Consider the following 18,849-nt stretch of genomic DNA (forward strand, 5'->3'; position numbering starts at 1 on the left):
CACAAACAACTTTAAAAAAGAATAAAATAATGAGTCATTACTCATTTACTACCAAGTTGTTAAAGAAAGTTGCATATAAAGTAACTTTATGTGGAAATATCCCTGGCAAGGAAGACTCACAAAGGCATAGGGCTAAGTACTTGGTAACAATACTATCACAGCTAATTTTATTGGGTTCTTTCTCCATATGGAGGATTATTATATCCACCCCAAGTGTATTACACGTACATCATCACAATGACTATGCAGTGTAGATAAAATTATAACCCTTCTTTTACAGATGAGAAAACTAAGTCACTGAGACATCTTTCCGGGTCTTGCTTAAGGTTGCAGAACTAGTGAACGGTTAACCTGAAAACCAATCAAGGCAGCCTCCAGCCTGTGTTATTCACATTAAGAGATTATCTCCCGGGGGGGGGGGGGGAGGAGGGAGAAAGAAAGAAAGAAAGAAAGAAAGAAAGAAAGAAAGAAAGAAAGAAAGAAAGAAAGAAAGAAAAGAAAGAAAAGAGAAGAAAAGAAAGGAGGAAAGAAAGAAAGAAAGAAAGAAAGAAAGAAAGAAAGAAAGAAAGAAAGAAAAGGAAGGAAAGAAAGAAAGAAAGAACGAGAAAAGAGGAGACACTTAAAGAGAAAAAAAAATCCTATTTATATGGGAAAAAAATGCCTGTAGCTATACACTTACACAAATGTTTTAAAAAGAAAAAGAGGGGTGCCTGGGTGGCTCAGTTGGTTGGTCGTCCAACTTTGGCCCAGGTCATGATCTCACAGTTTGTGAGTTTGTGCCCCACATTGGACTCTGTCCTGACAGCTCGGAGCCTGGAGCCTGTTTCAGATTCTGTGTCTCCCTCTCTCTCTGCTCCTTCCCTGCTCTCTCTCGCTCGCTCGCTCTCTCTCTCTCAAAGATAAATAAACATTTTAAAAAATTTAAAGAAAAAGAATGGGAAGATAAACATCAAAATTCCACCTGATGAACCAAAATACAGGCTTCATAATAGCTGCTGCTGTATCTATTTTATATGCTTTCTTTTCTAGCAACAGTGCCTTGTTAAGCCTTAGATAAATACTTGTTGCTGGTTAATGAGTCATGGGCTAATATATACACAGTACTTAACTTTCTGTAAAGGAATGTGTTGGGAAATGTGAAGGAAAGCATGGTGGCATGCTTTACTTCTTTTATGTTTTGATATTATTTGAATTCCTGAAAATGAGACTATATTATTACTTATATAATTTTATGCTATATTAACAGATTTTGAAAACTATCTCTAATGACAAGCAAGTTAGAGTTTCTTAAATATTTTAAGTTCATGCCTTTTAGTGGGTAAGATTTTCAGACCATCTTTAGTATTAAAAGAAACACAAAACTTAACATGCTCTGTTTTGTATTAAGGACATGGTTTATTTAATTTAATAAGCAGTTAAACCTGAACGACTTAATTTATTAGCTTAGATGTTTGACACATGTCTCTATACCCTTGGAAAATTTAGAATACCCTGGGCACCTTTTAAGTTCACTGAGGCTTGGGGGGAGGGGCTGATAAAAAGTAACTTTAATGCATTTGGGAACCACAGTGTTATAACAATATTTAAATTCCTTAAATAAATATTTTAAATGTACATTTCTATCGTCATGTTCACGGGCACAAGCTTGCATGCAAATTTATTTCCTTAGAACATCATGCCTGCTTATGTTTTGCATTTATTTCTCTTATAATTATTTATTTGTAATTTTAATCTCAAATATGTTTTGGGGGATGTTTTGTTTGTTTGTTTGTTGAAGAAAGTAATGTAGTATTTTTTACAAAAACAGCTACAGGAAGAGGTGGAAGGGGCCTACCATCATGTTTCCCTCACGGAGGGGAAAACGGTGCCTAGAATAAACAGGGCCATGTGGGGGCAAGAGGATTGCAGGCACTTGGGCAGAGTCTTTGGCTGCAGGAAGCATTCTTTGGTTACTCTCAAGAACAGGAAAGAAGTAGCCCAAGGAAAGCATCTGTCTCAGAGCTCCATTCAGGGTCCCCCGCTCTACAGGCTGGTAAGGGGTGGCTTCAGACTTCCAGTGCACCACCTGCAGCACCAAACCATGCACCACAATACAAGATTCACCTAAGAAGAGGTATCAACATTGTGTGGATTGGAGCAAAACTGCAGAGCAGTTTCAGGGGACGTCCGTGGATTTCTGGGCTTCAGAGTACCTAATCGTAATGTTCAGGGACATGACAGATTTGCAGAGAATGAGTGCCAAATGGAAGGATACAGGCACTAAGGCCAGGAAGATGGCTATAGCTAGGATGGCCAGTGCAATGCGGAGTCCTAAGGGGCTTCTGAGGGAGTCTTCGATGCAGTTGCTGTAGACACAGAAGAGCAGAAGCAGGAGACAGTGGGGGGGGGGGGTGGGAGCAGGAGGCCAGAGACCCCAGCTGCAAAGTAGCAGAGGAATGGGGCCGAGGATTACAATAAGGCCAGGGAGGAGCCATTCAGGGTGACCGTGCCATACAGGGGACAGCAGCCACTGAAGGAACCTTGGGTCCAGGTCAGCATCGTGGCTGCCATGGCCCCACGCAGGAAGGAGGCTTTGAAGAGTAAGAACTTGAAACGCTGCATAATGCAAAGCGTAATGGTGAGCAGAGTATTTTTTCTAGAATATGATGGATATCATAAAAATTTTGACTCAAAACAAAGTTATATTTATATTTTAAAATTCTTAAATTGTTTAACTTAGATTTGTTAAGTAATTAACTTAAAATTGAATAATTAACAGAATTAGATATTTTTGCTGTTAATAATGTTAATATCAATGCTCAAAATGTATTTTTTTAAGTTTTAATGGTAACGATTTTGTAAGGGATATGATCCCTTCTCAACCTGAATAGTAACTGGCTATTTTATGATAAGTTTCTTCTGTTTTTAGTTAAATAGGTTAAATGTATAGTTCTTTAGAATGTGGCTTATTGTTTTCATGACATATTTATTTCTATATCAATACTTATAATGTTAACATGTCAAAATGAAGTATGAGCTTGATACCATCTATAATAGCTTCTTGAGTAGTGACTGTTATAAAAATAAAGACACAGATGAAGGCTATTTCACATTTCATTATTTTAAAAATGTATTTTGTTTTCCTTATAATGTGTCATATTTTTACAATGTGGAAAAGCCATAAGCCTGCCACCACAGAAGACTTCCCCAAAAATTAAACAGTGACTATAGTTAATGATGACATTGACACAAAATAGCATTTTGAAAGCCTTGTGAGTTTTTTTATTAGTGAACATTCTATATCAAAGGACAAAGTTCAGTCCATAACTGATGCATAACTTAATAGGAGTATATCCACAAATGAGTTAAATTCTCTGTAACTACTCCCTGAGACATTAAATAAAGACAGTATCATCTTCCTCACAAAGTCAATGTCATGGGGTCAACTGAGGTAAACCGTATCACTAATGTCTGGCACAAGAAAGTCATTAAGCTAATAAGCACATTTTTTTAAAAAAAATTTAATGTTTATTTTTTGAGAGAAAGAGACAGAGAGACAGAGCATGAGTAAGGAAGGGGCAGAGAGAGAGGGAGACACAGAATCTGTAGCAGGCTCCAGGCTCTGAGCTGTCAGCACAGAGCCCATCACCAGGCTTGAACTCACAAGCCCTGAGATCATGACCTGAGCCGAAGCTGGACGCCTAACAAACTGAGCCACCCAGGTGCCCCAATAAGTACATAATTTTTAAAAAGTTTAAGTAATATAATACCATTTTATAAAGTTGCAATTTATTCTTATTTCTGAGAAATTAAGTTGTTCATCTGTTATTCGGCCTAACTGGCTGACATTTCACCAATATTTACTAGCGAAAATATTTACCCATAATTTTCGATTGTGTCAATCAACGTAGTAAGCACTGGAGATATATAACTGAGCAAGACAAAGAAGGCTTTGCCTACCATGGAGCTTCTTTTTCCAGTATGAGTCTGAAAGTCAGGGATACAGAAAATGAATTACACACAAAATAAATGTGATACTTCAGAGAGTGATCAATATGGTGATAAATTAGCATGAGAAAACTGGTGACTGGGAAGTTACCTTAAATAGAATGATCAGGGTAATGAGGTAACATCTGAACTTAGGGCTTAATGATGAGAAAGAACCAGTCACATACACATGCTAGGGAAATACATTCCCATTCAGAGGAAACAGCAGAAACAAAGACCGAGAGATGGGAAGAAAGCAGACATAACCAGAAGGAAGAAGAATGCTAATGTAGCTACAACACGGTAAGGAAGGTTACAGAGATGTTACTGTAGGAGGAGGCAGGTATCAGATTTTTAAACCATGACAGGAAGGTTGGATTTGTTCAAATTCCAGTAGAAACCCTTTGGGTAATTTTAATCAGGTGGTTGACATGATTGAATCTATTTAAAACAGCAATCCAAATCCAACTAATTGTTAGGCTCTTGTATTAATCTAAGTAGGAGAAAATGGATGTATAATAAATAGGATTAGTGGAGACAGAGGGGACTAAGCTCATTTGGGAAATATTTTGGAGATAGAACCAAGAAAATGAATTTTCTGAAGGCAGTACATGAACAGATACATCCAGGGTAATTTTTATGCTGTAACAGAATGCTGATTCTATAACACGAAAATCGATCAACAGATCCATTTCATCAGAAAGGAAGCGGAAGAGAGAAGTTCAAGTATCCTATTTCATGCATGTAAAATACAGGTAACTATTACATTTCCAAAAGAAGATTCTAAGTAACCTGGAAATATGGACATATAAGTATGTAACTCCTAGGAGATATCAAGATTGTTGCTCTCAATCTGCAAATCACCAGAATATAGGATATTTCAAAGCCTTAAGGATGGATGGCATTATAGAAAAAAAAAAAAAAAGCCCAGCTGATGCCCTAAAGCAGTCTAGTATTTTGAGGCCTAGAAGGAAAGCCTCAGCTGTAGTTGGGGAATAAAGCAAATAATCAAGATATTCTATTGTCATTGATGCCTGGGATTGGAAGTTTTTCAAGAAATTGAGGATGGAATGCAGTCAAATCCTGCTAAGCGGCAAATTAGGATGAAAACATGGGATTAATGTTGTGTAAGATTTCAGTGCTGGTGCCCTTAGTAAGAACTCTTTCACTGGCATGTTGAGAAAGACAGCTATAGTAGAGCTAACCAAAGAAAGAAGAAGAATGAAAAATAAGACAAGTCATATACAATATTTGTCATATTAATCATATTGTCTTGGGGGAAAAATGGACTTTATATAAGGTTGTGGTACTTCAACTTATTTTTAAGGTAAAAATTTAGTTGATAATATAAAGTAAGAATTACACCTATTCTGCTCATGAACATACAGAATAGCAAAGTTTTGTTCCTTTTTCCAGGATTAATTAATTTTCATATTCCTTACAGTTCTACTCACTTAAATCCCCATGTTTATATTTACCAAGGGGAAATTTAATTGTGAACAAGCTTATATTTGCATCATTTAAATAGTGCCAAATAAAAATATAATTTAAACCATTTTTTTAAATAAAAGAATTCCAATTCATTATCAAGAAAAGTTAGGTTTATTGACTGATAATGTATTGTCAAGACTCAGTTCTTGATAATTTGGTTATACTACTGTAAGACAATCCTTTTGGTAATTAAAAATTCATGTATTTGAGTGTGTGTACAGGGACAGAGAGGGAGAGTGACACACACAGGAAGAGAGAGAAACAAAGAGAAGAGAGAGTGAGCTTTGAGAAACAAATTTTTAAAATGATTATACGTATTGATTATGTAAAAACATTAATATTTAAATACATTTTAAAGAAGAATCATTTTACTTATCTTTCCATACTAATTATAAGCCAATTTTTAAATGTAAGTGATACAATTATTAACAAGTTTTAGATTGCTCAGTAGAGTTCCGAAGATAAATATTAATGAACACGCTATATTGTGTCGTATGCTGATTGATTCTGGAGTGTTGTAGACAATTTTATATATCATATTTTTAAAAGGATAAGCTTAAATTACAAATGAATACTAAATATAAAGGAATATAAAATATTTCTTAGAGAGAGACTAACAATATTCACATCCAATGACTCAGTGAAGGCACATGAAAGTTAAAAACATCGATACCCTTCTTCAAATATTTAGAGGGTCTTACAGAGGAAATTTGGCTTGCATTATTCAAAATGGTCCAATGCATACTCAAAAAGGTATGGTTGCTCCTTCAAATTTTCCACTGCTAATTGTATATGAAGCCAGATGGCAGTAAAGCAGCATCCAATCATGGAAATTCCACAGTAAATTCTTAAATTTTTGAGAGTGAACTACTTAGAAAATAGAATATTCTTTATTTGTGTTATAGACCTCTTAGCATCACATTTTGTATTACTGCACTGAAAAGATCCTCTTACTACCATATGGTAATAACTGGGTAAAATTAATGAAGTATAATCAAAACCCCCAAATGCCACACTATTGTCCTTCCTGGAGATTTCGTGATGACTTGGTCAAATTAGAGCCCTTTCATAGTGATTCAGTATTAGAGAAGAGGAAGGAGGTTATGTGACATTATTAAACCTGAACTATATTTAAATTTTCACCTGCCATAAAACTTTAGGCTTAAGCATCTATGAAGAATTCAAACTTTCTGTGAAAGGAAAGAGAATTTAATATTTCCTATCCCAAAAACATCTGCACCCACACAGAAACATTTGGAGAAAACAAAGAATCAAAACTTGATTCAAAACAAAATTTTCTGAAGTTAAAAAATTGAACTATATCATTGAAAAAGGAGACTCTAACACCAGGTAAAAAGATAAATGGCCAAATTTGTTTTAAACATTGACAGATGAATAATCAAATACTTTAATATTGTAAGTTATTATACATAATACTTGTATGGAAAAGGTAAAATTAAGAAATTAAAATCTGGAATTTACTGTATGAATCATATCTATCATTAATTTAACTTTATATAATTCCATTACATCTTTATAAATATAATAATATTTTTAAGCCTGGAGCCTGCATCGAATGCTGTGTGTGTCTCTCTCTCTGCCCCTCCCCTGCTCACACTCTCTCTCTCTCAAAAAAAAAATTAAAAAAAAAATTTAAAAAACTTATTAAAATGCATGTTACATAAATTATGTAAAATATATATAAAAGAGAATATATATGTAAGACTTACACTGATAGACTAAGACTAATATGTACATTTTAAGTATATATGTATATATATGTGCATATATACACACACACATATATCCTTAAATATATATTCTTCATATACTAGATCTTCTGGCTTACATAAAATATAATTCAATTTTCAAAATATGTTTACATTAAAGATTGTCATAACAATCTATTTGTGCAAAGTATATTTATTTTTAGTATAAAGAAAACAATAGTATATACTGTTTTAAAAAGACATGACTAAAGTGTAATATGTGGATTGCATAAATTTTACAATATAACAATATTTAAGCTGCCCATCTGGGTAGGTATTTTCTGCTTTCTAACACAATACCATCATCTCTCATCTGGACCCTTTAAATACACTCCTAAATGATCTCCTCATTGCCATTAAACTTGTCACCTCTGCTCCCTTCTCCAAATGACAGCAAGAGTGATATTTTTAAAAAGCAAATTTGTTCTTGTTGCTCTCTCGCTTAATACCACTCTATTCCTATTAAATGTAGAATGAATTTCAACATGCCTAGCAGAAAGTCTCTTGCTTCATCTCAACTTAATTTCATGGAACTCTGCCTCATTCATTAATCTCTAGCTGCTTTCTTTGATCCCTTTTTCTGATGGTCTTTGTTGCTGCAGGGACTTTGCACATCCTCTCTCTATATTGTGAATGATCATTCAATCCTTCTCCTGCACCTCACAGCCTCAGATTTAGTATCACTTGTTATTTCAAATGAGCCTAGTTCCACTTTTTTGGTGCTTCCATAGGTTATCATTTTATTTACTGTAGTTTTAACTTCATTTTTGGAAAACAGAAATATTGTGTCCCCAGCACTGAACAGAAAATTAAATGAGTTAGGGAAAAAAATCTTACACACTGCTTTATCACTAAAGGCTGGCATATCATGTGACATAAAGTAGGTACTTAATACATTTTGATGACTGAAAATAAATTTCAAGTAGTCTCAGTGATCTGTTATATATAGTTGTGTTATAGATTTGGGGTAAAAATTTAAATTGGTAGGCTCAAAAAGTAAAAGCTAATACAACATTTATATAGGCAGATTGTACACAAATAGTTTAATCTTTGATGTAGTATAAGCAGACATTTAGTTTATTTGCTCCCTTAAGAATACGGCATTTTCCAACTACCTAATCATTTAAAAGAACTTGTTTAGGCACACCTGGGTGGCTCAGTTAGTTGAGGCTCCAAATCTGGATTTTGGCTCAGGTCATGATCTCACAGTTCGTGTGTGAGTTTGAGCCCCACGTTGGGCTCTGTGCTAAAAGTGCAGAGCCTGCCGGGGATTTTCTCTTCTTCTCTCTCTCCCCCTCCCACCCCAAATAAATACACTTTTTAAAAAAATAAAAGAACTTGTTTAAAAATCAGAGTTCTCTCATGATATCGAAAGACCCATGCACTCCTGTGTTTAATGTAGTATTATTCACAATTGCCAAGATACAGAAACAACTTCAAGTATCTATCAGTGGGTTAGTGGATAAAGATGTGCTGTACACACACACACACACACACACACACACACACACACACACACAATGCAATATTATTCATCCATGAGGGAAAAAATAAAGAATCTTGCCATTTGTGACAATGTGGATGGACCAGGGGCATTATGTTAAGTGAGATAAGTGAGACAGAGAAAGACAATTACTGTATGTTCTCACTGCTACGTGGACTCTAACTCAAGCAGAGCAGAACTCATAGAAACAGGGTAGAATGGTGGTCATTAGGGGCTGGGGAGTGGAGGAATTGGGAGGCTGTCGTTTAAGGATACGAACTTGCAAACAATAGATAATGAAGTCCTGAGGATCTAATGCAAAGCATAGTGATTATAGATAATAATACTATATTATAAACTTCAAAGTTGCTAACAGACTAGATCTTAATTGTTCCCACCACAGAAATCAACATGGGGGCACCTGGGTGGCTCAGTCAGTTAAGCCTCTGACTCTTGATTTTGGCTCAGGTCATGATCTCAGGATTCCTGGCATTGAGCCCCACACTGGGATCCCTGATGACAACACAGAGTCTGCTTGGAATTCTCTCTTACGCTGTCTCTCTGCCCCATTCCTCCACCCCCTGTGCACATGTGTGCACATGCTCTGTCTCTCAAAAAAGCTTTTTAAAAAAATCAACATGACGTATACCTTAAATTTATATAATGGTATGTGTCAATTATATCTCAATTTTTAAATATTTTTTAATGTTGATTTATTTTTGATCAAGACAGAGCCTGAGTGGGAGGGACAGAGAGAGGAGAGACAGAATCCAAAGCAGGTGCCAGGCTATGTATGAGCTGTCACCACAGAGTCCAACATGGGGCTCGAAACCACGAACTGTGAGATGAGGACCTGAGCTGATGTCAGACACTTAACCAACTGACCAACCCACGTGCCCCAATATATCTCATTTTTTAAAAAATCAGCGTTTCCTTTATTGTTGCTTATTTGTTTAGTCTTTTGTTTTTATTTTTCCTTTTTATAATCTCTTAGCGTTTTAACACTCAAAATGATAAACTACAATTCTCAAAGCCTGAAAAGCATTTGGACAAGCATCAGTATGTTTTATTCTAGATTGCTCTTTCTAATATTAGTGCAAAGAATTACAGTGAGTATGTAATGAAAATTGCTTAGAAGGAACAAATTGAATTAAATCTGTATTTGCTTTTTAAATATTATGAGGTTAACTAAATTTTAAATTTTGCCATCTATGTACCATAGCAGAGAAAGTAGCATAAAAAAGAGCCAGAAAATAATTATCTAGGTCAATTTCTTTAATGATACAATTTATCAGGCTTACGAAAACGTTACCCTGTAGGAAAAAGTAGAGTTGACACACCAATATTTCACTGGCATTATAGTCTTTGGAAAATTGCCTAGTTTAAAAGTAAGATATTTTGGTTCTGGTTGATTAAACTATTTAAACAATCTCTGCTAGTATATGTGGCTTGTCTTTAGATAATCTAAAATAAACACATAAAACAAACAATATATTTTTATCCTGTGATTCATTGCTGTGTATATTTTCATTATTTGAAATGCACAATATTGTGGTTTTTAAGCTAATTCTATTCTGGATTGAAAGTACTTTGCATAGAACTGACTCAGTCACTATCACACTCTTGCAGTAGATTGATTCACATATACAAAGGAGAAGCTTTGGCCTTTTTACTGTTTTGACTGTATTTTGGTATTAAATTATTTATTACACATTTTAATGCAAATTTATTTGACCTATGGAGTTGATTCTAAACATTATGAAAGGTTTACATGTAACCTTTACTTACCCTCATCAATCCCAGCATTATGCTGAATAACGCAATGTTTATAATTACTATTTTAAATCCTTTGATGGAAATTGTTTCTATGCTTATTAATTCAAATAAATATGTCAAATAATAACCAGAATTGCCAATTCCAAACATTCTACCTTCTTCATCCTAGGGACTTCATTAATATAAAGGACAAGCCATAGATAAGACTTGCCAGCATGCTCATTTTTATGCACTTTTCTTTGGAGAGCTTTTTGGTTGTTGTTTATTACAATCACACACGGTTCCTCCTAATTTATAGATCCAAGAACTGGAGAACATTAATCTCTTATGATTTTTGTAACCTCAAATACAAGTTTAATTTACTGAATGCAGAAATGCAAAAAAATCTTATGGAGTTAATGTGGCTTTTTTTCATTGCATCTATGTTAAACTCTAATCCACGTTCCTGCAGATTTTATAGTTATTTACCTATATTTTTGGAGGCAAGCAACACAAAATGCCTTTGTACAGGATGAGTCACTCCAAGGAATGTGACTAGAGACAGCATATTAGTACTGCTTGACAAAGCAACTTATTATTTAAGCACAGAAAAGGACAAGAAATTGTGTTTGAGTGAAAGGGAAAGGAGAGGCAGAAGAGGAAAAACATCAGTGCAAACTATAACAACCAGAAAATTGGATGAAAAGAAACAAGTCAAAGTTCTAGGAGGAATACCAATACGAGTACAGCCGGCCGCACTACTTATCAGCTGCACACAGGCCAAGCTCCTCGAGGAAATCCAATTTGTTTAGAGGAAGTGACCAAAGAGATAGAGCCAGGCAAATGATCCGAAGTGCCCTGTAACAAAACATACCAGAGAAGCTGCTTTCCATAGTTTGAAATGTTTCCCACTAGGCTTTGTCATTTTTAAGAAACCACCCACTTTAAAATGGCACAAAGAATCCCTAATTCGGACAGAGTTACTATTATATATCGTATTTTTAAAAATTATGTAATGGAAAAAGGTGCTGACAACTGAACTAGTAAATTCACATTTTTCTCAAGTACTGAACCCTTTAAAACCTGAAGCAGTTTATTCTGAAATATTTTAAATATACCCTTGAATGTTTCAAGACCTCCAACTCTAATTAGGAAAAATAAAAATCAAACAGTATGGCAACACGTATTTCATATGAAGATTCAAAAGTTAAAAAATAGGCTATATGGACCAGAGGATAGCATTACTTTAAAAGACAAGTGAGACACTGATGGAAATTGGGTAGTATGTCAATAATCTATAAAGGAATTACCAAAGTTGAAGAAACAGGGGCAGGGACATTATCCCTCTCATCTTGAATCTAAAAAAAATGATGTACACCAACTAAAATAAGAAAAATGCAGGCTTAAAGAAAGAAAATAGTTTACATCAAGGAGGTAATTTACACAGTATAATAATCTCTAAAGTTGGCCACAGAATCATGAAATCACCAGATTTCAAGAAAATAATGTCTACAGATAGGATGCTGGGTTAGTTACAACCATTGGAATTTGATTAAAAAAACCTGGTTTGTAGGTCTTGTGTAAGGTTTTCTCTCTACTTTTATCAGTTTGGAAATGAATCAAGAGAAGTTGTGCTGTGGAATCATGCAAACCAAAATGACTTTCCTTTACTACAGGTTTCTTTCAATTCTAATTTACTTTGTTAACAATTTCTATATTTTCTGTGTAAGTGCCTGAATGGTGCCTACTGCCCATGCCCAGTAGAAATTAATTGCATCACAGTTGCTTAAAAGTACTACAGCATCAAAATTCTTAAAAGCATTTGCAGCCTTAATGTTGTGCAAAATGCTCTATTAGCTACAACTAAATTTAAGCTTATGTTGTCTTTATGCTGAAATGGAGCAGTTTCTGAGCTTGATGAAAAAATGCATTATGTATCCTCAAAGTATCATTTTCTCTTGTGTGTGAATTAATATTCTGACAATAAAATTGTTTTCACGTCAATTATATAATTTTTCATGGTTTCTTTTGTCTGTATTGTTTCCACTTATTTCAAAGGTAGGAGTGTGCAAAACCATTAAATTTCTCATCATATAATAGAAATATATTTATAATTTCTAATGGAATGTATTCCCAAAATACTTGAGGTGGTTAAGGGATAAAATAGGTAGGAGTTCGTTTTTATGGAGTCTGAGGTGTTTAAAAATACTTAGAAATAATTGACTTTATACGCATGTATCCCAACTACTTGTGTTTATTTGATGCCTATTATATGCCAAGCACTATTTGAAGATCTTGAAATGCATCTCTGAACAAGACAGACAGTATTCTCTCCCCAGAAAGCCTGCATTCTTCTGAGAAGGGACAAAAAACAAACAAAATGAATGAATCATTGAATAACCATTTGGAAAATATGAGTCTGTTATTCATATTCTGCAAATAATTAAGATAGGGTAAGAGATGAATGACAGGGGCACCTGGGTGGTTCAGTCGGTGGAGCTTCTGACTCAACTGCAGCTCAGGTCATGATCTCAGGGTTGGTAAGATGGAGCCCCACATCAGGCTCTGCCCTGAGAAGCGGGAGCCTCCTTGGGATTCTCTCTCTCCCTTTCTCTCTGCTCCTGTTTGCTTGCTCTGTCTCTCTCAAAATAAGTGAATAAACTTTAAAAAAAAGAGGTGAATGATAAAGGTAAATGGTTTGACATGAGGAGTTTTCTAACAAAGCCATAAGTATACTAAGATGAATAATAAAGAAGTGGTCATATAAAGTACTGGATAGAACGTCATTTCAAGAACAAATTAATATCATTTTTGAGGCAGATATGCCAACTTGTCGCCAGATATCGGTTCTGTCTGTCTTCATAGAACTCCTTATGGTATATTTTTTCTCTGAGTAAGATTTACACCTCATTTCCTTTTTTCCTGAGGCATGCATATGTGTCTAAATTTGTACCAAATATATGTGTAACTAGAAGTGGCATGCAGCTGATGCCAGAAAACCTCCTTATAGATAACCAGCTTGTGCCCTTTGACACGTCTTTGTCCCTTCCAACATTTTTTTTTTGCCAAAAAGAAGAAATGGCTGAAATTAAATTTTAACTGTCATGTTGTACCATAAAGTTGAGAGTCTATACATCCATGGTGAAGCATTTAGTGGAAGAAGTTTGATTCCTTCACCATGAGGACCATGAGAATATCATGAAACATAAAGCATCACGTCAGTGATGAACTGATCAACAAAAAGGTGTTGCAGGAAAAAGAGGGGCCATGGTTAATTCAGCTTTTTCCTCAGACAACTAAAGAAATTCCTAGTTTATTCGTTCACATAGGATTGTTCAACTATAATAACACAGAAAATAACTTAGATAACTCTGCCCTCAAAGAGTAAAGAAAAAAAAAAAACCTTAAATGTGTATTCTTTATACTTTACAAAAATATCAAAGATTTTGTGCTTCTGGACGAATCAAATGAGAATATGTTATTTGACCTGCCTTCTTATATGGAAAAAACACCTTCAGGCCCCCAAATAGGTAGTATTACTGCTATATTTTGAATAGAAGAGAGGGGTGCCTGGGTGGCTCAGTCGGTTAAGCACCTGACTCTTTCTTGATTTTAGCTCAGGTCATGATCTAGTAGTTCGTGAGTTTGAGCCCTGCATTGGGCTCTGCACTGTCAGTGTGGAGCCTGCTTGGGATTCACTCTCTCTCCCTCTTTCACTGCCCCTTCCCCACCTTCTTTCTCTCTCTGCCTCAAAATAAATAAATAAACTTAAATTTTGTTGAATAAAAGAAAGATAACCTTATGAATAGAAGGTTACCTGACTTGAAAATCTAATCTGATGACTACCTTGAAATGAGACTGGTCGGGTATGGGGGTAGGTGGTATTGATTAAATATTAAGTGGGAGGAAACCGACATTTATTGAGCATTTAAAATGTTTCAGGAACATTAACATATTTTAATATATATCAAGTGTATTCTGAGATGCAGACATTGTTTAACCTATTTGTAGCCAAAATTAGTCAATCTAAGGTAATTTAAATAAATTTTCTAAAGTAATAGCATAGGAGAGCCAGGAAAATAATTGGAACTGATTTACCATCTATCTATTCAAGATTAACCACAAAATGATAGTGACTCAGTTCTTTTTTTTTAAACAATCCAACTACTCTCAGTAATAAATCATGACAGTAAAGACTAGGGAGTGGAGGATATCTATGGACATTAAGGAATTATAATTGCATATTTGTCACTCTTACCTGTAATATCAATTATCTACCCCTGAAAGAATGTTTTAATGTATTCACTATTTAATTTCAGCAATCCCAATTTCCTTATCTATAAACTTTAGAAGATGATAGGACTAATGTAGGAGTAAATGAAATCATAAATATGTATCAGAATTTGACAAGTAGTTTTATTAACCACTATTTTAATTTTTATATATAATAAACTTAACTAAGATGATATACTATTTTAAACTTACAAGAACATAGCCATAAAATCATCAGAAATCAGATAATTTTTTTCCATTACTGAAATCACTAACCTAATCATATATTGCACATATTTATGCATAAAAAAGTTTCACTAGCTGTAGCTATGTCAAATATGTATATTGCAGTGTTAAACACAAACCAAAAATCTTCAATTTTTCCTAGTGCCCAAAGAGAAAGATTGCCTCCGTATACTTTTCTTTCAGCATTTTCTTAGAGAAACAGTATTTTTAAACTGTATCTCTGAGATATATTTAAATATTTTTAAAAGCCAAAAGAGTCTTTTCCCACTTATGAATTCTACGGGTGTCTTTCTTGGGGATCTTCGAGAACTCTATTCTAAATGTGAACATCAAGTAGAGTGGCACTCCAATGGAAGGTTAGCCTAGGCACTTGATTCCAAGTAGTAACTTCTGCTTGTTGCAAAGACATATGGAGTATTATAGTTCCTTTGAATAAAAAATGGCATGTATGTAATTGATTGTGTCTGTCTGGCTATCTAATAGGGTGAGATTTCTTTTGGTCTTCATAATCTCTTCAGCAAATTACCTGTGCTGCACATTACAGTCTGGCTTAATGCTTATTCAGTGATAAAGATTATTTTGTTCTTTTATTTTGGGGTAGGTTTATTGGGTTGGCAGGGTATTTTATTTTTAATTATATTTCTTCAACAATTCGCCAATGAGGATGGAACTGGTCTGACAGTTTCCCAACTTGGGCGGGCCAGCTGAGGGTCTTTTGGCATTATAACAAATCAGGCAAGAGACTTATAAAAAGTCTCCCTTTTGGCTCTGTGCTTTTTGAAATAGGAACCAGACAGAACACACTCTCCAAAATCAAGATTTTATGGTCAAGTAAGTATTGGTAATATAGGTTCTTAAAACCAGTCAAGACTGCCATTAGTTTTGATGGTAGAAAAACATATTAAGCCAGAAATGCCTCTTTCTCAAAAATGGGAATATATTTCTGTCACATTTGGAATAGGTAAACATACATGAATCTAGTTTTGCAGCAACCAGAGGATGGTGCCTCTGATTTGGATGAAATAAGGTATTTATTGGAGTCCGTAGATGGAATTTGTCTAAAATAAATAGACTGCAGGTATCTGTGTGATGTATATCACTCCTATAGCAAAGTTAAAAATTAAATAGCCAGGAGAAAATCTTGAGAAAAATAGAAAGGTGAGAATTAAAATTATTTTTTTCTTTACAGAACTCTCCTCCTTTTCCTACTGCCCTCACTCTCTTTCATCCTGCTGCATCTGTTACTTCTGTACATTCCTCAGATCAACTTCTAAGAAGAAGGAAGAATGACCTTTTAGATGAATGTGTTCTTGTTTTTTTGTTTTTTGTTTTTGTTCTGTTTTGTTTTGTTTTTGTTTTTTTTTTTCATTTCTGGAGCTCTCTGCAAAGGGGGATGGGTGCACAATATCTTTACCTGGTAATGAATTACTTGCTTAGTTGGGGACATAAATTTATGAATCTCATGCCCTAGCTCTGAGTTCATTTCATATATTAGCCCAATTTCATCTACAAAAATCCTTTGCAACATCAATGCATCACATATCGATGAAGCAGAAATAAAAGAGATGCGATCAGATAATAATTGAGAACTTGGATAAAATACTGTGCCCCTACATGAAGGCGATCAGTTGGACAGTAGTTACACTAGACACTTGGAAAAAGGTAAACAGAACTATTAGGTAGAAAAATACTAACACCGAGAAAAACTCAACACCATAAATTCTACATTGTTTTCACCTTAATAGGAAGGAAATCAGCCCTTCCTATTCCAATTGCCAATGGAGCTGATGCCATTGAGAGGCTTCCCAGGCCTCCTAGGTAATTCACCTGCTTTATTCACCTGATAATATTACTAAAGTTTTTTTTTTTTCTTCTTCCCCTGTGCTCTCATGACAACTATTCACACTCAAGTTAGTGAAAAGGTGGTAGGGTAGCAAAGACAGACTATTACTCAAATATTAGCAGCAGCTACTCAGTTTAAGGACAACAGAGACAAGTAGAAATAAAAACAAAAACACAGCATTAACTGCTGAGTTAGAACTATTTATTCAATATAATCCTTAGTCTGATATCCTCTGAAGGCAGAAAAAGAAGAAACAAACACCGTATATCATTATTGCAAGAGGCCAGGACACTGGAAGATGGATAGTAGAAAGAGACTCTGGCAAATGCAGAAATGGCAAGAACAAATATTCAGGAAATCCCAGAAGGATAAAACTCTCAGCCAGAAAATAATTGTCAAATGGCTTAGGTTGATGGATTGAGGGAATCTCAGGGGTAGGAAATGGTGAAATATGTTTCAATATTTTTTATGCTACCCTATCCTTGCCTTTTCTGGTAAGTATTGGGGTTATTTGTTTCATAAAAATTTTTTGCCTTTGGCATGATGATAAATCAAAATTAGTTGGTATTTTGAATCAGGTTTCTACTTTTTTTTTCCTTTGTTACTTTTCCTTTTTTTTTTTTTTTCTGTAGTTTTCATAGAAATAGTTTCCTCTAACAGAGGAACATGCATTCTTTCTCCTGATTCATCCATAAACCAATTGGGGAGATATTTGCTATACAAAGACCTCCATCCATATTCTGTACTCCAGATGGAATGCCTAAGGAGTTCCCTGGGGCTTAGGGAGGAAGGCATCTAACGTGGTTATTTTGTCCTTTCTGAAAGAAACATCGTATGGTATAGAGTGGTATAAACAAACATGGTATGGTATATAGTGTCACACTATGTTGGGAAAAATGTCCTGAATGAATTAAAATCAATATTACTTTGGGCCCTGAAGCATAATGATATTGGTTTAATTTGATATATAAAATTATTAAAAATAGCTAAGTAAAATGATTAGCCATGGCCATGTATAAAATAATATCCTTTCTCAAGTGTTCAATTAGAAACAGCAAAATAGTTATAAAATAACTAGAAAACAAGAAGTAAAAATGGAAGTTACTCTGTAATTCTCTCACACTTCCAGTGAAGAAGGGAGGTAAATTTGATTAAGATTGTCACCATTTCACTACTATATGGATTTTTTCAAGATCTTAGTAAATAAATGTGTCGTTCTAGTAACTACTGTAGTTCCTAACCTTGTAACTATTCTGATTTTGGTACCATCATCTATAAACTTTTTCTCTGTAGTTGATCTATATTCAGCTTTCTATTTTTCCCTATTCCTCTAGTGGATGTCTCACCATGTTTTTTTGTTTTGTTTTGTTTTTTAAAGTTAGTTAACAAATAGTGTAATAACGGTTTCAGGAGTAGAATTTAGTGATTCATATTACTTATATTTAATACCCAGTGCCTATCCCAACAAGTGCCCTCCTTATTGCCTATTACCCATTTAGCCCAACCCCCAACCAATACCCCTCAGTTTGTTCTCTGTATTTAAGACTCTCTTATGGTTTGTCTCCCTCTTTTTATCTTATTATTCCATCTCTTCCCCTATGTTCATCTGTTTTGTTTCTTAAATTCCACATGAGTGAAATCTTACATTTGTCTTTCTCTGACTTATTTCACTTAGCATAATACACTCTAGTTCCATCCATGTTGTTACAAATGGCAAGATTTTTTTTTTATTTTTGATCACCAATATTCCATTGTGTATATATACCACATCTTCTTTATCCACTCATCAATCGATGGACATTTGGGCTCTTTCCATTATTTGGTTATTGTTGATAACGTTGCTGTAAACATTGGGGTGCATGTGCCCCTTTGAAACAGCATTTTTGTATCTTTTGAATAAATACCAGTAGTGCAATTGCTGAGTCATAGGGTAGCTCTATTTTAAAATTTTTTGAGGAGCCTCCATACTGTTCTCCAGAGTAGCTATACCAGCTTGCATTCACAGCAACAGTGCAAAAGAGTTC

At 34.6% G+C, this 18,849-nt stretch overlaps 1 pseudogene; it reads right to left on the minus strand.

Moving 5' to 3' along the window:
- Window positions 1–1,955: 1,955 nt before the first annotated feature.
- LOC124510379 (transmembrane protein 179B-like) overlaps window positions 1,956–18,849 on the minus strand; it is a 47,499-nt pseudogene continuing 30,605 nt past the window's right edge.

The sequence above is a fragment of the Lynx rufus genome, unplaced genomic scaffold, assembly GCF_022079265.1.
Source record: "Lynx rufus isolate CCGP_SWC_20201006 ecotype Redwood Valley unplaced genomic scaffold, mLynRuf1.p SCAF_1, whole genome shotgun sequence".
Lineage (NCBI taxonomy): Eukaryota > Metazoa > Chordata > Mammalia > Carnivora > Felidae > Lynx > Lynx rufus.